At 44.1% G+C, this 22,267-nt stretch overlaps 1 protein-coding gene and 1 non-coding gene across 3 annotated transcripts in view; both read right to left on the bottom strand.

The window, feature by feature from the left end:
• The window catches only part of LOC146813451 (uncharacterized), a 245,015-nt gene that overhangs the window by 13,802 nt on the left and 208,946 nt on the right, over window positions 1-22,267 (bottom strand). The window lies entirely within an intron of this gene.
• On the bottom strand, window positions 1,796-1,878 carry TRNAS-CGA (transfer RNA serine (anticodon CGA)). The gene has a single exon. It is a non-coding gene; the product is annotated as a tRNA-Ser (tRNA).

The following is a 22,267-nucleotide window of genomic DNA, read 5'->3' as shown; positions in this document are numbered from 1 at the left end:
TTATGTTTTCTTTGTGGAAGCCCACAGTTGCTGCAAATAGGATATATAAAAATCCATATGGTCTAAAAACATAGAAAATAAATGAAAGGATGTAGCCTTGGGAGCAAGATAACAATCAGTTCTTGTTCCATTGTGCAGCAGTAATATCCATACAACTGCTCTTGTACAGAAACTTTGTAGCCCGCCTTTTTGTGTTCTGTGCTGTAATCAGGTTGGTTCTGTGAAAGATCCCGATGACTTCGAAGTTACACTGAGAGATTCAGGCAATTTACTGATTCCGGCTATTAACAGCAGGTTCTCAGTTTATTTTTCAGTCCCTTCTCATACAGGTCCTTGCCTGAGAAGCAAATTCTGCTAGACTACTCAACAGTCACCTACTTGGTAGAAAAGTATCATCTAAAATTCAGCTGGTAGTTTGATTTTAGACAGTGAAAAACAATTGCACACTGCACCACTACTTGGAAGCGTAATGTTACTTACCCAGTAAGCATCTGTTCTTGGCATGTAGAGCTGTAGATTCACCTGCTTTGCATACTCCTGCCATCTAGTGTTGGCTGCGGATGTTTGCAAGTTGTTTTTGTATTCAAAGAAGTCCTTCCAGTTATGCGGTACGGTGACTCCTCCTTTCGGGAATAGTGCCCATGGTCATCGACTCCATTGATAGATTGTTTTCCCACAAGAGGGTGAGAATGGAGTTAGTAAGTGTAGAATAGAGATGTCCATGCGTATGTATGTAAACTGAGAAACTGCAACAAATACAGGAGACCGGGGAGGCGGGTGGGTGCATGCATGTGAATCTACAGCTCCATATTCCAAGAACAGATGCTTACTGGGTAAGTAACATTGTCCGTTCGAGGCATGTGAGCTATAGATCACATGCTTTGCTTAAGACTATACAGCAGTGTGCTCCCAAAGCGGTGGCTAACCTGTAGTTTTTGTAGTTGTTTGAAACAGTTTTTAAAGTACTGCCTGCCCTACATTAGCTCGTTGCCTCGCTAACACATCTACACAGTAGTGTTTAGTAAATGTGTGTGGTGTAGACCATGTAGCTGCTTTACATATGTCAGCTAGAGGAATGTTGCCTAAAGAGGCCATAGTAGCCCCTATCTTGCGTGTAGGATGTACTCTAGGGGGTATGGATAAAGTTCTTTTGGCTTTAGCATAGCATATTTGAATGCATTTAACAATCCATCTTGAAATGCCTGATTTAGAGGTAGGGTTGCCTTTGTGAGGGGGTGCAAATGCAACAAATAACTGTTTAGCCCTTATAGTGAGGTCTTGGCTGATCGTGGCCAAGAGAGGCAAAAGTCACAGGGCAAGGGCGTCATTGCCCTTCCCTAAAGTGTATCTATCTTCTTGCCCTAGATTACAACGTGGCTCGGAAACTGGCCAAAAGCCAACCCTTTTCCACTGCACCTACGTCTACACTGAGGAGCAGCAGCAGAGCCCTTCCTCCCTGCCCTCTTCCTGTGCTTTCCCCCAGCCTCCAAAAATGGCCGCTGCAGAGTAGCTTGGTTCCTTGTCCTTCTCTACAACAACTTACACAGGCACCCTCCCTAGACAGAAGGCATGAATAGTGCAGACAAGGCTTCTCTGCAGACCGATATAGAGGATGATAAGTTGTAGCTCTGGGAAGCTTAAGCATGAATAGTGTCCATGTCGGCATTGCACAGTACATTGTTTCATATTCTAGTCTTTTACCTCCGCTGTCGGTGTGATTGAATAACACATGTTCAATCCTTAAAAAAGTGGCATCCATTGAGAAAACTAAAACATCACTGGAAAAGAGCACCACCGTAGTTGGCAGGATTCGAACCTGCGTGGGTGACACCCCAATGGATTTCGAGTCCATCGCCTTAACCACTCGGCCACAACTACTCATGAGAGTTGACTATCACTGAAGCTCAGATTCTTGCTCCAATATCAGCATTTGTTTTTCTCTCAGTTCACTCTGCTCAGATTCCTTCCCCCTCCTGACCTATCAGTTTTGTATAAATCTTTGGTCCTTTCCATGGAATATAGCGATGCCCTTCGAACGTCTAGCGTGTGGAGAGCTATTTCTGCCACTGAATCAGGTGGAGGAAAAAACACAGGTAACTCAACTGATTGGTTAATATGAAACAGCTTTGGGAAAGAATTTGGGATTGGTGCGAGGAACAACTCTATCCTTATGGAGTTGAAAGAATGGTTCTTCCAGGGTTAAAGCCTGTAGCTCACCAACTCTCCTTGATGAAGTGATAGCAATAAGGAAAGCAACTTGCCATGAGAGGAACTATAGAGGACATTTATGTAAGGGTTCAAAGGGTGGACCCATAAGTCTTGCAAGAACAATATTAAGATTCCACACTGATGCAGGTGGAACTCTTGATGGTATCACTCTTTTCAAACCTCTCATAAAAGCTTTGATTACTGGAATTATGAAAAGAGATAAATGTTGTCCGTTTTGCAAATAGGCAGCCACTGCTGCAAGGTGTAAATGAATAGATGTGTAAGCTAACCCTGTTTGCGGTAATTGCAACTGGTAACAGACAATGTTCTGTTTAGAAGCGTCTAGAAAATTGATCTTCATGTTTTTACAGTAGATACACCTTTTCCATTTTGCTGCATAACAAGCCCTGGTAGTAGGCTTTCTTACTTCTTTTAAAATAGTCATACAGTTGGTGGTAGATTTAAATAACCAAACTCTATGACTTCAGGAGCCAAATTGCTAGGTTAGGCTCCTTGGGATTTGGATGTCTGATTTCTCCATGGTTCTGGGTGAGGAGACTGGAGGTGAGATGTCGGTTTTGATGTGGAACCACTGATAGTTCTAACAGGGTGGTGTACCAAGGGTGACAAGCCCATGTGGGGGCTACTAGAATCAGTGTAAGGGATGTTTGTCTGAGCTTCCAAACTAGCAATGGAAGTAGTGGGAGAAGGCAGAAAAGCATAGGCAAATATCCCTGACCAATTCATCCATAGGGCCATGCCTTTGGATAGAGGGTGTGAGAAACTGGATGCAAAGTTTGGGTATTTTGCATTGTCTACTGTGGCGAACAGATCTATTTGTGGAATTCCCCAGTGTTGAAAGAAAGGAGGAAGAACTTGGGGATGTTGTTCCCACTCGTAAACTTGCTGCCTCAGATTGCTGAGGAGATCGACAATCTGATTGTTTACTCCTGCAAAGTGTTCTGCTAGGAAATAGATGTTGTGTTGAAATGCCCAGTTCCAAATGTTTTGTGAGAGTCGTGACAATTGGAGAGAGTGTGTCCCTCCTTGTTTTTATATATAGTACATTACTGTCATGTTGTCTGTGCAGGCTAGGACAGCTTTGCCTATAAGGTGAGTCTTAAAAGCTTTAGGTTCTAGAAACACTGCTAGAAGTTTGAGGTAGTTGATGTGGCGACTTTTGTGATTGTAGCTCCACAGACCCTGGATTATGTAATGTTGGAGATAGATACCCCAACCGGTGAGAGATACATCTGCTGTTAGCACAGTCTGTGGAATAGGCACTATGAAGTGCTGCCCTTTGGATAAGTGTTGGGGGTTCCACCACTGCAGACGGCGATGGGTGCAGCTGCTTACCAACACTAGATTGGTTAATTGACCCTGTGACTGATTCCAATGAATTGCTAGACATTCTTGTAGAGGACACATGTGAAGCCTTGCAAGAGGCACAATTGCGATGCAAGATGCCATCATTCCCAGCAGTTGCATGACACTTCTGGCTGCTAATGTTTGATCGGCCTGAAACTGTAGTACTAAAGACTGAATCTTGTGGATTCTGGTTGCATTGGGAGAGGCTCAGCTTTTAGAGCGTTGATAGTAGCTCCTGGATAAGACTGGATCTGTGCAGGACACGGGTAAGACTTGTGTGCATTGATGGTGAAGCCCAATTGATGAAGTAGGTGTATTGTCGTCTGAGTGTGTTGCAGACAGGTTTGGTGAGTGCTGGCTTTGATGAGCCAGTCGTCTAGGTAGGAGAAGACAGGAATACATTGCCTTCTGAGATGAGCGGCTATTACTGCTAGACATTTGGTAAATACTCTGGGAGCAGTGGTGACTCCAAACGGAAGTACTTTGAACTGATAATGCCAGCCTGCCATCACAAATCTGAGGTATTTGCGATGAGCTGGATGAATTGGAAAGTGAAAATATGCGTCCTTTAAGTCTAAAGTAGACATAAAATTGCCTTGCTATAAAAGAGGAAGTACCTGTTGAAGTGTCACTATGTGAAAGTGCTCTGACAGTATGTATTGGTTCAAGTCTCTCAGATCTAGAATAGGTCTTAGTAAGCCGTCCGTTTTGGGAATCATTAAGTAAAGAGAAGAGACCCCTCACCCTTGGTACTGAAGTGGAACTGGTTCTATGGTTCCTTACAGTAAGAGACTGCACCTCTTCTTCGAGCAATAGCAGATGGTCGGGTGACAATTTGTGAAAACAAGGTGGAATATTTAGAGGATTGGTGGGAAGCTCCAGGCAATAACCATGTTGGATAATTCCAAGCATCCATTTGTCGGTTGTTATAGATTCCCAAATGGGGAGAAAGTGTTGAAGTCTTCCTTTGACAGGTGTGGAATAATCGGAGGGAAGCGTGGGGGAAGTCCCTGTTTATTAGAGGAAGGGGAGTTACAGGGTGTGGTGTTTTTACCCCTACCGTTGGAACTGTTTCCCCTATAACCTCTTCTGAAAAAGTCTCTTGAAGAAGAGGATTGGTTGTTACCCTTGTAAGAGGACGTGTTTTGATCTGAGGTTGTTGACTTGGAACCTCCCCGGTAGAAGGAGCGCGAAAAGGAACCTCTGTTTAGAGGAGACTGAAGTGCTCCTATAGACTTGGCAACTTCAGTGTCCTTTATCATTTTTTTCTAGCGCTTGATCAACTTCAGGGCCAAAAAAGATGTTGTTTATCAAAAGGTATACTTAACCCCTTGTGTGCCACGCCCTTTCCCGGCCCTGTGCCGGCCGTTGCATTAGCGGGCGGGGTTCATGACGAGCTGGACTCGTCATGGGCACACGCAACCGCGGCCCATGACGAGTCCAGCTAGTCATGGGCACACAAGGGGTTAAAATGAATTGTTGGACTTCAGGTTTGAACCCGGAAATCCATAACCAGTAATACACTAGTATTTACCTCCCTAGCTGCGGTGTCAGCAGCATCTAGAGCACACCTTATAGAAGAGTTGGAAATTAATTTTACTTCCTGGACTAAATCTTGAGCTTTGGCTTTGTACTCCTCTGGGAGATATTGTAGTAATTGCTCCATTTCGTTACAGTGCGCTCTATCGTATCTGGCTGTAAGGTTCTGTGTGTTAGTATTGCGCCAGTAATTGACCGCTTGTGCAGCTATATGTTTGTCAGAAGCATCGATGAGTTTTGACTCTTTATCTGGGGGAGGAGCAACCCCCGAAGTTTGAGAATTAGGTCACTTACAAGCATTAGATATTACTGAAGAGTTGAGTGGTAACTGGCCTTTAATAAATACTGGATCTGTTGGGGAAGGTTAATATTTATTGTCGACTCTAGGAGTGAGGACTCGTGCACATACAGGTTTTTTTTTTTTTTTTTAATTTCGCCCTCGTGCCTCATCATACCTTTGAGCATAGGGAGTGTGTGGCTTGACCTGTGTGTAGATCCTAAGGTCTCAAATAGAAAGTCCTTCTCTGAGGATTCTTTGTAGAGTTCCACCCCAGGGTATTGTGCAGCCTTGGCAATGAGTTCTTGATAAGAGAAAGTGTCATCTGGTGGAGATGGCTTGGTAGGATAAAGGTCAGGATCATTATCCATTGGAGGGTCAATCTTATAATCAGTCCAAGAATCTACTGGTAAATGTGTGTCTCCATCAGTATCATCTCCGCCATGGTGAGATAATCGAGAGTGATAAGGTGTAATATGTAAAGTTGGGGAGGAGGGAGGAGGAGGAGGAGGAGATGATGGTAGTGGATGAAAAGGGCCAGTACCATTTCTTTTTTCTTCAAAGGGATTTTATAGTGGCTATCGTCATCAGGAAACTTGTGCTTGGATGGCGTCTTTGCGTGAATATGTCCTGTGTCAGAATTAATAGAGAATCTTTTGCTTGGGATCCGGTTTGGCCGGTACAATGTCTATTTTCGGATCCAAAGGGACTTCTTTGGTTTTCGGCATCGAAGATTATCGGAGCGGGATGGAGTGACCTTTCGGGGTGGCAGATTTCAGCTCCAAAGGTTGTTTACTGCTTTTCAGTGTCAAAGGTTTCGGCTCCATAACTACTTTGTGCTTTGAACCGGGAAATTTTGGCTCCGAAGTGACTTTAGGCCGACTCAGTCCTGAGCCGGAAGTCTTGATAGTATGTTTCGGTGCTGAGCCGGAAGGCGGAGCATCAGAAACATAGTCTTGGTGCTGACCTTGGCCAGAAGGCAGAGGGGGTGCCGAAGCCTTAGATTTGTTAGGGATGGGTGGACGGGGCAAGGGATCTTCTATACTAACGTCACCCTGTCCCTGTGGCACATCATCGGTGCCGAGATCTATCTCCAACTCCGAATAAGGGTCCTACACGTCGAAAGCCTGTTCTTCCTCAGCCGCTGTGGGCTCGGGGTCATCTTGCTTGGAGTCTTCGCCGAAGATATCCGGCGTGTCGTCGACATGCTAGCGCTGCATCTACAGACGTCGAGCCCGACGATCACAGAGAGTTTTCTTGGATTGAAAAGAACCGTACGCGTTGCAGTCTTGTTCTCTGTGCTCTGTGGACAAGCACAAGTTACACACCTGGTGCAAGTCGTTACATGGGTACTTGCCGTGCACCGAGGGCAGAAATAAATGGGAGTCCGGTCCATTGACAAAAAGCCGGACCGATGCGGTTAGGCCCGAAGGCCTCCTACGAAACTTTACATTCGGAAATGGAGATTTCGTTGAACGAATCAAAACTCTGAGAAGAGTGAAATGCGTTTGAAACAATACCGTTTAGGGTAGAGTGGATTGCACACAGAGTGGAACCCGAGAAATGATTCCAAACCGGAGCGCAGCAATGCACGTCCGAACCAGAGGGCTGAAAAAAATAATGTAACAATGGAGTCGATGACCATGCACACTATCACCGAAAGGAGGAGTGACCGTACCTCGTGACTGTAAAGACTTCTTCGAAGACAAAGACAAATTGCAAACATCCGGACCCAACACTAGATGGCATGAGTATGCAAAGCATGTGATCTACAGCTGACATGCCTTGAACATCCATATTTCTGTGCAGATATAAATGGTGTCTAGTGAAAATATGGACTTTTAAAAAGAATTATCAAAAACGTACTCAATATTTTTGTTCTTAATAGATACTTTTAATCAACTTTATAAAACTATCAGGGTGATCCATTTCAAATCATTTTTATTGAACTTACTACTTTTTCACACTGTATTATAATTGCTGAAGTACATAATTACTGTAATATACAGGTTTTGTTTTAAATGAGTAAAAAAGTTGTTTTAGCTAAAACAAACAAAGTTGTCCTCCCAGACACTTTTCACTTTTGCACTGCGTATATTTTACAATAGTTTATTATATGTGCTGCTCATGCTGAAGAATTCTAGAGTATTCATGAATCCTTGTTTTTTATTTGCTTGCCCATGCATTTTTGTTTTAATTGTATGCATCAGTTCGTATAAGGACAACTAAATCCGTAACTCCTGCACTTTTACGCAATTCCTACACTCACCTTTTTAGGACCGGTCTAGCGGCCGCGCGCATGCACTGCTCGCTCTGCGAGGCATTCTGTATTAGGGTATGTTATGTTAATTATATTTATAGAGTGCAACGGTTACTCTAGGGTGTCCTGGCGCTGGTAGCTCACTCTGAGACCAAGTTTGCAGGGAGGTGTAGCTGGAAAAATCTATGTGTTAAATAGCCAGGTTTTAAGTTCTTTCCTGAATGAGAGGTCATCAGTGGAGTTCCTCAGATTCCAAGGGAGAGCATTCCAAGCTTTGGCTGCGCCTGTAATTAACCTTCTCCCCCCCTCACATAGCTTTCTTCGTGGATGGTACGCTCACTAGTTTGGCTCCTAGTGAGCGCAGAGTTCTTTTGGGCGTGTACCATTAAAACTGGTGAATCAAGAATTAAGGACCCTGGCCATGTAGTGCCTAGAAGACAATACATAGAGACTTGAAATGCACCCGTTTCCTGATAGGCAGCCAGTGTAGTTTAATTTCCTTTGCGACATATACAAATTTGGGGGTACCTGTCACAAATCTTGCTTCCGAATTTTGCAGGATCTGCAATTTATTTAGGTGCCACACTTGGATATTCAATTGCCCACTGCAGTAATCCAGCCGTGATACAATAAGGGAGGAGACGACCGTTTGTAGTCTGTCTTCTGGCAAGAAAGGTTTTCCCTTTTTAACCATTTTAAGGGAATGAAAGGTAGTATGCACTGGAAGCCCCTTCCACTCTCCACCCACATTAGTCATTGGCTTGTGTCATTGTCCTTTATAAATGCTTGTTTCCAATTCACTATGAGGCTTGTTAGTACCTCCTTGGTACCGTCTTGTCTCCATCTGCTAGATCCCATAACGACTGGACCTTTTACTTGGCTCGTTACTTGGTCTGCGTTATCTAGTGGGTGAGCACTATTTTCTTTATTGGTCTTTACCTATTCCACCCACACAACGCCACAGCCCGCTTTTACATTCTTGTTTGAAATTTACAGCGCTGTCCGCTTTAGCGACCGCATTGCTTTAGTTCTTTAATTGCTACGCAACCAAATGATGGACGGAATGCTGAATAAATCATACATTCACCCTCAGTCAAGAGATCTGGGTTAAATCCATCGTTCTTTTGCTCACCATGCCACCCCAATTTAGATCCAGCCATATAAAAATCAGTCTTGACCCTGTGCCTCATGGGAACAGTCCAGACCAAACTGCAAGGTCAGGTCCTCCCTGGACCGGAAACAAGCATCCTGGGACTGGTTTCTGGGTATTACCCTTCATCAGCCAGGCTAGCTTGAATCCAGTGGCACAGTGAGCAAGGGACCCACATCTGGGCATACCCATCCCACTTAGGGTGAAAAGTGCTACGTAAACAAATGATGGACAGAATGCTGAATAAATCAACCATTCACCACCAGTCAAGAGATATGGGGGAGAATGTTTGAATCATTCAGCATTCCGTTTGTGATGGCCGAAGTGCTAAATGCTGCAGTACAGGGTGGCAGGAGTGGTGAGACTGGCTCAGTTATTATGCACAACACTAATAATGTATCTCTGATGACTGTCGCGACTGCTGTTGCTAATTCCCAAGAAGTTGGTACGACAACCGAACCAATAGTGAACAGCCTGGTCAATGATATAATACTGGAACATTTTGTTTAGAAAAATGGTCCTGTAGATACTACAACTATTACATATGCAGCTGCCGGTCTTATTGGTCTTACTGGATCAACTTCGGAAGACCTCATCAATTGCATCGAGACTGCCGCTGAACAATAATGCGAGAACCTTGGGAAAGGGAGGATGCCTCTAGTAATGGAGCTATTAGCAAAGGAAGGGATTATGCAGAACAATCAGTTTTGAATCCTGTTAATACTGCTGCCAATATTGTGGGGGATGCTTGGTCAGCTCAAACCCCAACGGCTCCAGACACGGAGTGGCGTAATCCGGCACATGGCTTGGAGAGCAGTCAATGTAACACCCCTGGTGGGGTGAAGGGTGTAAAGAATAAAACTCTAACACTGTCAAGGTGTCTAAAGGTGGTAAAAGCCGTGGTCGGGGAGTAAAGCAACAAGTGGCTGATGCAATGGAGCGATTAAAGGAGGCTTCTGCTACTACCACCACCAAGGATGGTTCAGGGGTTAGTCCGCTGCGCAAATGGGTGTCTTCTAAAGGTGAGCTGAAAAATATAATTACGAGGTTATCAAATACTAGCAGTATAGCAAATACTCCTATCGAAATATCAGAGGGAGAGGGAGCTGGAGTGAGTATTTAGCAGCAAGCTTCAGCGGAGGTCCAGAGAAGTCTGTATCTGTTCCCATTTGTGCATCGTCAACATCTTCAGTCTTTTCCCCAGCCTCAAGCCCCATAGTGCCATCATCAAGTCTGTCGGAGCCAGGTGTTAAGAACTGGGAACTAACAGGAGAGGAGCCTTCACTGTCTAGTATTATGCAAGCACTGAGCACTCAAGAGAGCAGAAGCCCAGGAATATTACCAACAGGCCAAAGCCGATAGCTGCGAAATTAAGCAAGCCTTGCTGGAGGTAACATCGAAGGTTGGCCAGCTTTCCTCAGAAGTCATCGATCTACAACGAGTGGTCGGCCGTGGAAGAATCCAATACGTACACAGTTAATCTTGTAAAAACACAGGATTCTCAACTGATGCTAATGCAATCCAAGATAGAAGATTTGGAAAATCGCCAGAGGCGCCAGAACTTCCGGGTTTTTTGTATTCCAGAAGGCAGGGAAGGCAATGATCCACAGGCTTTCATAGTCAGTCTCCTCCAGAAAGCCTTCCCATCCCTAGCAGACTGGGATATGGACACTCAACTCCAAAGAGCACATAGACTGCCATTCTCACTGTCAACTACCCATGGAAGCCCGTCCAAATCCAACTATGCTCGACCAACCCTTGTGTTTTTAGGTAATTTTCTATTGCACCAAGCCATATATTTTAAGGCACGTCCAGCGGCACCAGTTAAGGTGGATGCAATGTCTATTTTTGGGCGTATGTAAGGTGACAATGGATAAGCAGTGGAAGCTCCGCCAATTAATGGATCCTTTTAAAACTGTGTGCTCGTACGTGTTTTTACAAGAGCCGGCTCGTCTTAAGATCATAAAGGATGGTCAACAACATTTTTTCTTTAACGAACAGGATTATAAACAAGCTCTGTCAAAATATCAAGCAACCGGCAAATAATGAGTCTAAGTCCTAATGCAGCAATTATTGCACTGTAAGAGAGGTTGCACTTTTGAAAGAGGTTTTTTTTTCAATTTGAGACATCTAATGGTTCTTTAATTTGTTGCCTTTTTTCCTCATAGGTACGAGAGATATATTGGGAGGTTGGAGTACAGTGTGGGTATGGTGTGGTTACTGGGGTCGGTGGAGGGGGTACAGAGAGGGCATCTTTGGTACACTGTCACACTGGGACAGCAGAGAAGGGGGCGACTGGGGTGGGGGTAGGGCGGGAAAGGAAGGGTCGTTTTGGGAGGGGGTAAAAAAAGCCACAATTTAGATAAATTCACTTGGGCACAGCACTGGGGGGAGGGACACGTAATTTGGGTACTGATGACTGGACCGGGTTTACAAGTACTATTTAATGTCGGAATTTAAATGTATGTGTTGGAATGCGGCGGCACTCAATCAAGCTGGAAAGCGACGACTAGTGACGGGAGAGTTGCGTCATATTGGGGCTTGCGGAAACGCATATTGCATATAAGGATAGAGCTCTATTAAAACAATTGGGATACAATATCATTGTGTGTTCGTTGCAAACAATTTTTATTCGTGGGGTGGCCTTATTAAAATCTAGGCAGTGTCGGGCTGTTGTCCTTCGATCACTTGCTGACTCCCAAATGATGATCTACGGGCGGAAGGTCACAGTATGTATGGTATATGGCCTGAATATGGATAGTCCGGATGTTATACATCATCTCAGTTCTGAGCTGCTGGAGTGGCCTGGCGAAAAGATTGCAATGGGTGATTTTAATTGTATTCTTGACAGAAAGATTGATACTACGAATACTACGAATACTACGGCCCGTGCTAGAATGTGTAAGAACAGAACTGCTATCTTAGAACTTCTTTACTTGCATCAATTGGAAGACTCGTGGAGGAGGTTATTCCCAAATGTACCAGGTTATACTTTTTATTCATCGCCACATAAACATTATTCAAGGATCGATATGATAATTGCTAATAATACTATTTTAGAAAATGCATTTGTGGTAGTATGCCCAAAAATCACATCCGATCACAACCAGGTCATGTTAACAGGGCAGTTACAGTCAAGCACCCAGGAACCAATTAGGGATTTTACTTTTCCTAGACTCAGTAATTTGGAATATGTGGAGTTGATGCGAACTGTACTTGAGGAGTATAAAGATAATAATCTGGGCTCGGAGACAATTGCAACAGTGTGGGATTGTCTAAAAGCCTATGTTAGAGGGGTTACACTACAATATATTAAGCAGCAAAATCGCCAGGCCTTCGTCAGTCAGAACAGGAACAAAAGTTTTGTCTGGATTTGGAACGACAGCATGCCACAGCTATTGCCGTAAAGGACGTGGATGAGCAGTTGATATAACAACAGGTTGTTGAAGCAAGAGCTAAATTAAAGAGACGGTTGAGGGATAAAGTTGCAAATAATTATCATAAGTATAGAACTAAACAATATGAATAATGCGAAAGAGAAGGCCGACTGTTGGCAAATCAAATTGCAGCTCAATGGGCTAAAACTCATGTTAAAATGATTAAAGGGGTGGACGGTTTGACTTATACAAGGTCTATGGACATAGTAGAACAATTTAGGTTATTCTATGCTGACTTATATGGCAATTCGGCCTGCTCTGACTAACATATTGCCTCAGATTATATACAGGAGTATGCAATGACTGTTATAAGTTCTTTGCTCTCTGAGCCCTGGCAAAGCGGTTGGCGAGGATAAGATCCCGCTGGAATTCTTTAAGACCTTTAAAGCTATACTGAACCCCATCTTCCTTGAGCTATGTAACTCAATCATGCAAGGAGAAGTTCCCACCTGCGACTAATATTATTGTTTTCCCCAAAAAGGGGAAGCAGATAGATGATATGAGTTCATAACGGCCAATAGCATTGAAAAATGCCGACACTAAACTCTTTGCTAAAATTCTTGCCTCACGATTGGCCCCGGTTATACATTTATTAGTCTCAGAGCAGCAACTTGTTATTGTCCCCGGAAGAGATACTGCCACACAACACCACAGCAATTGCTGCATTTGATGTTTCGGGTCAATTGGGCTAGCAGATGGGGATGTTGATGCTAGATGCCGAGAGGGCCTTTGACCGAGTGATTGGGGTGCGTTACAGGGAACAAGGTCTTCAATAGGTCTTGGTCAAAGGTTCATCTCGGCAATACAGAAGCTGTATAGGCGCCCAACAGCCGCAATCAAACTTAATGGCCATTCCTCATTTTATTTTTTAGTTCAAAGGGGTACGCGGCAGTGCTGCCCGCTAACCCCTTTATTGATTGCCATTTATATTGAGCCTTTTATTACGCACTTATTGCTAAATGTTGATATCTTTCCAGTTACTTTTAATGGGATGGATTTAAAATTAACCGCATATGCGGACGATATTGCTGTTTTTTCGACTAATCCAGTTAATGCTTTGGCTGTGATAACCCATGAAGCACAGTGATTCGGCTGTTTCTCCGTTTATAAATTAAATTTGAATAAAACGCAGACGATACTGAATTTTCAACTTGAAATCACTCCAGTAGCCCTAGGGGTCACAAGGACGGCAATTTATCTGGGAGTTTGTCTCAGTAGCCAAGTCAATGTATTATTGTATTAAATTATGAACCACCGCTGACGAAAGTAGTGGCAAAACGGTGATTCTGGCACTGGCTACCTCTTAGCATATATGGGAGATGTAATGTTGTTAAAATTAATGTTCTCCCGAAGTTTTTGTATTTATTTGGTACAATCCATTAAAAGTACCATTGACCTTTTTTAAAACGTCTTGATAGTGCCGTTGGCAATTTTATTTGGGGATACCGGCAGACCAGAAGAGCTATCCGATATTTAAAACTATCATATAAGCAGGGTGGATTCAAACTTCCAGATTTTAAATTGTATTTTTGGGCTGCATTCACTGGGCGAATACAGAGCTTACTCAGAGGGACTGAAACGAATACTAGCTGGCTTTAGAACCCAGTACTGGGTTCTTATTGTACAAAACATCTGATCCCACCTACTACAAGCGGGTACGGTTCAAGGTAGTCAGGGATATTACTAATATATGGCACGACATTTGTAAGGCATATGCTTTACCCGACCTACATCTTTTTACTGTACTATGGGAGAATCCCTTATTGCCTAATATATTTCATGATCATGTCGGGAAGGAATGGCAATCTAAGGGTGTGATGCGGGTGGGTCATCTATATGATGGACAGGGATTTCTAACTTTTTCATCCTTGAAAGAAGAATTTGATCTGTCACAAACTCATTTTTTCCAAGAACTTACAAGTTAGGGATTATTTTAGTCCGGGTCGGGGATTGTTAGAGTTGATTAGTTCTCCCGAGATTTTGTCTGTATTTGTTGGTACTACTGAACGAGGAACTATAGGCAAAACCTACCAGAAACTTATAGAGGTGGTTAGCGATGACGGCATACAAATTGCGGCTAAACTAAGCCAGATCTTTAACTGTACTATAACTAAAGAGGAAATACAGGAATCCCTCGAAACTATAGAGTCAGCAGTAACATCCGTTAATCTGAAACTTCAGCAATATAGAAATATATTTATGCTTTACTATACTCCAGAGCGAATTTCCAAATGGGCTAATAATCCAACCGCTACTAAATCACATTGCCCGAAATGTGAAGAATATGCTGCAGATCTAAACCACATGTTCATTACATGTCCAATGTTGAAGGAATTTTGGTCAAATATAACTCTTGCATCCTGGATTGGCTATGACAACCCGGTCTCTGCGAAAGAGTTGGTATTGGGAATATTTTCAGAGCTTGGCTGTCTTACCAAACGTTTTGCTTCTATTATTTCGGCCTGTGCTTGTCTATGTATTGCCCGTTCTTGAATCCAAAGTACAAGTCCAAGCATTAATTAATTTTGGGTCTTGTTAAGGGAGATCTATGAACTGAAGATGGCATTAGCAAAAGTTAGAGGCCCTCGGTCTTGGTTAAAATTCCGAAGGATATGGTCTAGTCTTCAATGGGATTAAGGATTTAATGTATTTTCTTTATTATTCTTCCTATATAATTAACCGCTGTTTTTTATTTCTATTTCGGTGTTTGTAATCAGATATATCCATAATGTGGTGGTTCTTCTTTTCTTTTATACTCCTATGTGCTTTGCAAACGAGTATTGATATGTTATTACTGAAATCTTCTTTTTTGAGATGATGTTTTTATGTTTGTGGCAATAAAAAATATATTTTTTTAAAATAATCTATCCAGTTGGCGGTCGTCCTCGGGCATTGACGTTTCTGCAGCACGGACATTTAGTAAGCATGGAGGCTGTGGTGTGTGTAAACAGCGGGCGGAACGCATGCACACACAGCCAGCAGGAGGAAGGAGGAAGGAGGAAAGCTTCCGACTGGTCCTGAAAACGCCCTCCTCACTAATGACTCTAGTGCTGCCATGCGGCTCCATCCACAACTTCACCTCCAGACGTGTCACCAGTTAATAATGAGTGCCAATCTATGGCTTCAGTTCCAAAGAGCCTTTCCGTGCCAATGCATTGAGGAAACCAAGAGAGCAATAACAGAAATACAGCATGTAACCTGTTTGCATACTTTGAATCTTACTAATCACGGCACACCAGGATTAAGGGCAATGAGAAAACTGCAGGAAGATTTTCAATCCATCATAAATATCATTACGGAAGGTAAGTAACTTTTTCTTCTGGTGGCTACATCTTCCTGCAGATTACTCACCTTAAAATTAGTGCCAAAGCAGTACCTCTCAGGGAGGTGGGATTGAGTAGTGCGATTAATCAAGGAAGTTATGCATCCCAGCTCAAGCAAAGTGCCCGAGATGAGTGGCAGTAATGGTTTGCAAAACTATGCAACAAAGACCACATAGCTGCCCAGAAGATGTGAGCAACTGGAACATGTTCGGAAACTGAATTTGAGGCAGTCATGGCTAAAGGAAAATGGAGCAAGGATGCCCACCAGAGGATCTTTATTGGCTGTAGCATAGCAGATTGTGATTCAAAGGATGAAAGGAAAATGCTACTTACCAGTATGTATCTGTTCTTGGCATGTAGAGCTGCAGAATTATATACTTGTGCATAGATCGCCATCTGGTGTTGGGCTCTGATGTTTGCAATGTGTTGTTGCATTGAAAGAAGTTCTTTGTAGTCAAGAGATAGGTGACTCCTCAGGACGATAGAGCGCATGGGTATCAACTCCATCCTCAGATTGTTTTTCGCCATAAAGGGTGATGATGGAGTTTGTGATGAACAGTAAGAGATGTCCATGTGTGATGTATCTAAGTAAGATAGGACTGCAACAGACAAAGGTACCCGGGGAGGCGGCTGGGCGTATATAATTCTGCAGCTCTACATGCCAAGAACAGATGCATAACAGTAAGTAGCATTTTCCGTTCGAGGCATATGAGCTGCAGAATATATACTTGTGCATAGACTCTACAGTAGTACTCTCCCTAGCGGTGGCCACCTGTATCTGTTGCAGTGGTTTGAGAAAGTGTCCTTAATACAGCCTGACCCACACTAGCCTGTTTTGCCTGCACATCTACACAATAGTGTTTCGTGAAAGTGTGCGGTGTAGACCATGTTGCTGCTTTACAAATGTCATCTATTGGAATGTTCCCTAAGAATGCCATTGAAGCCCCTAATTTGCGTGTGGAATGCGCTCTAGGGGGAATGGATAATGTAGGCGTTGCTCTTTGGTAGCATATCTGGATGCATTCAACGATCCACCTGGCAATTCCAGCTTTTGATCTAGGGTTGCCCTTATGTGGTGGTGAGAAAGCTACAAAAAGTTGTTTAGTTTTCATGAATGTTTTTGTTCTTTCAGTGTAGTAAAGGATAGCCCTTTTGACGTCAAGCTTATGAAGAGCCCATTCTGCTACTGAGTCTGGTTGAGGAAAAAAGATTGGCAGCTCAACAGACTGGTAAAGGTGGAAAGCAGAAACAACTTTTGGTAAGAATTTAGGGGTTGTCCTAAGAACCACTTTGCTGTGATGTATTTGCAAACATGATTCTTGTATGGTTAATGCTTGGAGTTCACCAAATCTTCTGAGAGATGTGATCGCCACAAGGAAAGCTACTTTCCATGTGAGAAATTGTAACTCACATTTATGTAAAGGTTCAAATTGGGGACCCATGAGCCTGGCAAGGACATGGTTTAGGTTCCACTCTGGAGAGGGTGGAACTCTGGGAGTAATTATCCTTTTAATGCCTTCCATGAATGTTTTGGTGGAACTCTGGGAGTAATTATCCTTTTAATGCCTTCCATGAATGTTTTGGTGGAATTCCGGGAGTAATTATCCTTTTAAGGCCTTCCATGAATGCTTTGGTGGAACTCTGGCAGTAATTATCCTTTTAAGGCCTTCCATGAATGCTTTAATGGCAGGTACCTAAAACAATTACAAGTGTTGTCTGTTTTGCAGGTAAGCGGCTATGGCAGCAAGATGAAATCGTATAGATGTGTATTCCAGATTACATGTTTGTAGATGCAAGAGATAACAAATGTTTTGAATTGAAACATCTAGTGGATCGACTGTGTTATTACAGTAGATAACAAATATTTTCCATTTAGCTGCACAGCACGCTCTAGTCGTAGGACGTCTAGCCTCCTTAATAATATTCATACAGTCTGGCGGGAGACTGAGGTAACCAAACTATAAGACTTCAGGAGCCAGATCGCTCGGTTCAGTTGAGCTGGATCTGGATGCATTATTTCTCCATGGTTCTGTGTGAGGAGCTTTGGAGAAAGGTGCAACTTTTAATGTGGAACTACTGAGACTTCCATGGTTGACAGGCCCATGTTGGAGCAACCAGGATCATTGTGAGAGACTGTTTGTGCTTGCGCACCAGTAATGGAATGAGGGGGAGAGGCGGAAAAGCGTACGCAAATCTGCCTGAACAGTTCATCCATATTGCATTGCCTTTGGACAATGGGTGTGGATACCTGGAGGCGAAGCTTGGGCATTTTGCATTTAAATGTGTAGTGAACAGATCTATGTCTGGATGGTCCCATATCTGAAAAAACAGATGAAGAACTTGCGGATGAAGTTCCCATTCGTGGATTTGCTGATCTGCAATTTGATTGTGTACCCCTGGGAGATGTTCTGCTAAGAGGTATATCTTTTGAGGAATGGCCCATCTTCGTATGCTTTGCGCTAGGCGTGAAACCTGCAGAGTCCACCCCCCCCCCTTGTTTTTGTACCTAGTTCATTTCTGTCATATTGTCCATACGAACTAGGACAGCTTTGCCTATGAGATGTATATATTTGAATGATTTTAATGCGAGCAAAATTGCCAGTAATTCCAAGTGATTGATGTGGAGCAGTTTCTGTTGAGGGGTCCACATGCCCTGAATGGTATGGTTTAAGAGATGAACTCCCCAGCCGGTGAGCGATGCGTCTGTTAAAACTATCTGTGGAACCGGGTCTAGGAACGGCCGCCCCTTGGAAAGGTTTTGTGTGTTCAACCACTGCAGAGAGCGATAAGTGCGGCTGTCCACCAACACCAGATTTGTAAGCTGACCTTGAGCCTGGTCCCACTGATGTGCTAAACATTCCTGTAATGGACGCATTTGGAGTCTTACGTAAGGTACGATGAAAATGCAAGAGGCCATCATCCCTATTAGCTGCATGAACACTCGAGCTGGTAGTGAGTGTTGAGGTTGAAATTTTGTTATGAGAGCTGCATGCTGGCTATCCTGACTGGACTTGGGTATGCAAGGACTTTTGAAGTATCTATTGTGGCGCCTAGATACTGTTGTGTGTGGGACGGTTGAAGATGTGACTTGGTAAGGTTTATTGTGAACCCCAAGTCATGCAGCAGCTGGATTGTTTTGTGTGTGTGGTGCACACAATTGCTGTGTGACTTGGCTTTTATGAGCCAGTCGTCGAGGTATGGAAACACATGAATGTGTTGTCTACGCAAGTGAGCTGCTACTACTGCAAGACATTTTGTGAAGACTGGGTGCTGTAGTCGCTCCGAATGGGAGGACTTTGAATTGGTAGTGCTGACCGTCCAGTACAAACCGTAGATATTTCCTGTGAGCAGGGTGAATAGTAATGTGAAAGTAGGCGTCCTTGAGATCTAGAGTGGCAAGGAAACCGCCTTGTTGGAGCAGAGGGAGGACCTGTTGTAGCGTGACCATGTGGAAGTGGTCGGATTGTATGTACAGGTTAAATGGTCTGAGGTCTAATATTGGCCTGAGAGTACCGTCCTTTTTTGGGATGAGGAAGTAGAGGGAGTAAACCCCTGTACCCTGATGATGTAGGGGAACCAGTTCTATTGTGTGCTTTTGCAAGAGAGAGAGAATCTCTTGTTTTAGAAGTGTTAGATGTTCTGTGGACATCGGACGTTGTTTGGAAGGTATGTGTGGGGAAGTAGAGGTGAGTTCCAGGCAATAACCATACTGGATAATTTGCCCCACCCACCTGGCTGTGGTGATGGAATTCCAGGCAGGTAGGAACTGTGATAGTCTTCCCCCGACCGGAATGGTCTGGGGGGGGGGGGTTTGGTAGAGAGTGGAGTCACTGTTTTGTGATAGAGGAGGTGCAGGTGTTATTCTCGCGGCCTCTTCCTTTGTTGTTATTCCCTCTGTAACTCCCTATAAAATATCTTCTGTTAGAGGGCTTTTATAGGAAGAAGAGGTGTTGTCTGTCCCAATGGCTTAGAAGCACCCCTATAAAAGGAGCGACGAAAGGAACCTCTAGTAGTTGGTGACTGTAAGGCCCCCATGGACTTAGCTGTTTGTGTCTTTTTTCATCTTTTCTAAAGATGTGTCTACAGTAGGTCCAAACAAGTGTTCTTGATCAAAAGGCTGATTAAGAAATGTAGACTGAATTTCCTGCATAAAACCAGATAATCGTAGCCATGCGTGCCTGCGTAGTAAAATGCTTGTATTAACGGCACAAGATGCTGTGTCCACTGCATCAAGAGCACATTTGACAGAGGTGTTTGCAATTAGCTTTCCCTCTTGTATGAGATCGTTAGCTTTAGACTTGTACTGTTCTGGAAGATGTTGCATGAGCGTCTCAAGCTCATCATAATGCGCCACATCATACCTGGCCAGTAAAGCCTGGGCGTTGGCAATGCGCCAGACATTTGCTGCCTGTGACGCAACCCAATTACCAGATGCGTCCAATAATTCAGATAATTTATCCGGAGGAGGGGCATCACCTGTTTGGGAATTTGCCTGTTTACGGGCATTTGACACTACTAGGGAATCTAAAGGGAGCTGCCTTGAGCCGGATCATTTGTAGCTGGTTTATACTTTTTATCAACCCTGGGATTGAGAACTCTAGCCCTGACAGGGTCTTTAAACACCTCAGGTGCATGTTTAATCATACCTTTTAACATAGGTAAAGTACTTGTTGACTTTTGTGATTGTGTAAAAGTCTTTAATAAAAAATCTTCCTCCAAAGGGTCTGAGTGTAATTCTACCCCCTGATATTTGACAGTTCTATTTAGGAGTTGTGCAAAACCTATGTTGTCATCTGGAGGGGATGGTTTAGATGGGTTGAAGTCTGGTTCAGGTACATCTGGGACATTATTATAATCGTCCCAAGGGTCAGGTGGTGGGCTACTGAGTATGTCGTCATCATTATCCCCTTGTGGGTCTTCATCCCCATCCCCACCCCCACTCCCAAAATCATCTTCATCTTGTGGTGCAGGTGAAGAAGTAAGCAGTGGAGAGTGTGCGGGAGAAAGTGGTATAGCTGGAAGATTTAAGATTTGGAGACGGAGAGGAAGGTCTGAAAGGTGAAGTTCCTATGTCTCTCTTCTTTAAGGGTACCTCAGGTGCTTCAATTTCCTCTTTTTAGGTGGTATGTAGTTACATGACCTGTAACAGGGTCAATGTGTAGGGTTTTTTGTTTCGAATCCGAGGGATCTGGTTGAAACAGTTCTTTGGAGCCATTGTCTTTTTTAGGCACCGACGATTTTGGTTCCGAGTGGTGCTTTGATTTAGTCTCTGTAGCTTTATGAGGGGTCTTGGTCTCTTTGTGCTTTAGTGGAGTTTGAGTCCGAAATCTTTTTCGTCTCTGAAGATTTATGGGGTTTTTTCGGTTCAGAGGGCTTGTCCACGGTATTTTGGTCCCGAAAGGCTCGGCATCAAAGCTGTCTTCGGTGCCGAAGTAACAGGGCTTGTCACTGTGCTTGTTTTCGGCTTTGTTACGGTGCCGGGATTGTTTTTCGGTACCCGTACGACTCGATCCCGAGCCGCCTGAAGGCTTTTATTTGGGCTTCGGAAGGCCGAGGGCGGGTCATCTGAAGTATTATCTCTGTGTCGACCTGAGCCCGAAGTGTTACCGGAGCCTTATCTTTTGTTTCAGATGGGGCAAGGGTGTCGATCTCTGTACTCACGATCCGTTGACCTGGAGTAACCGTCTGATCCTCGGCATCGGACTCGTCAGCCTCGGAGACGCTGATGTCTTCATCCTCCGGTTCTTATTCTTCTGGGAGAAGAAGATTCTCCTGCATCGAAGATGTCCGGCTCCGAGGTAGTTGATAGAGACATTATGTGATGTCTAGCCCAGTGATCACGTATGGTCTTCTTTGATCTGAAGGAAACACAGGCCTCACAGTCTTTGTCCTCGTGTTCTGGAGAGAGGCAAAGGTTACAGACCTCGTGGAGATCAGTGTGTGTGAATTTAGCACCACACGGGGGGCCTTTTTTAAATGGAGTTCTTTCCATTGACTGCAGGGCCTGATGGCGCAGATAGGCCAAACGGGCTGAGTCAATGACCGGAATCAAAGGTCTTGATGAATTTTTGGATGCGCGTCGAAGGGGAACGCGATCAAAACAATACCGTTGAGCGGTGAGGGATTGCACGTCGAAGAGAGTGAGTACGACACTGACCCATTGCGCAGCAATTTACATCCGAACCCGATGGCGGAAAAAAACAATCTGAGGATGGAGTCAATGCCCATGTGCACTTTCGTCCTAAGGGTTTAGCTCCAGGGCAGCCCACAAAAGCTGGTTATCAACTTTGTCCTGCATGCGGTCAGTGAGTATGACACCGCACACCTGGGGTACAGTCTATGGTAATGCTTCTTTAGCTGGTTGCAGAAAAGGAAAGAAAGACCCACACTTTTTGCCAGACTACTGATGCACTTTTTCTTGGTGTACCCTGGGTCCCTGCCAATCAGGTTCCCAGGGCCCGTTTTCCTTCCCCAAATCTAACCCAATAGGCATCTGTGGCCACAGGTCAGCCCCTGGTAAATGGTACCACGGGTAGAGGACAGACACACAGACAGACACACAGACAGACACACAGACAGACACACAGACACACAGACACACAGACAGACAGACAGACACACAGACAGACAGACAGACACACAGACACACAGACAGACAGACACACAGACAGACAGACACACAGACAGACACACAGACAGACACAC

The sequence above is a fragment of the Triturus cristatus genome, chromosome 7 (assembly GCF_964204655.1).
Source record: "Triturus cristatus chromosome 7, aTriCri1.1, whole genome shotgun sequence".
NCBI lineage: Eukaryota > Metazoa > Chordata > Amphibia > Caudata > Salamandridae > Triturus > Triturus cristatus.
The sequence above is the reverse complement of the archived record's forward strand: the minus strand, read 5'-3'. Positions and strand labels throughout refer to the sequence as shown.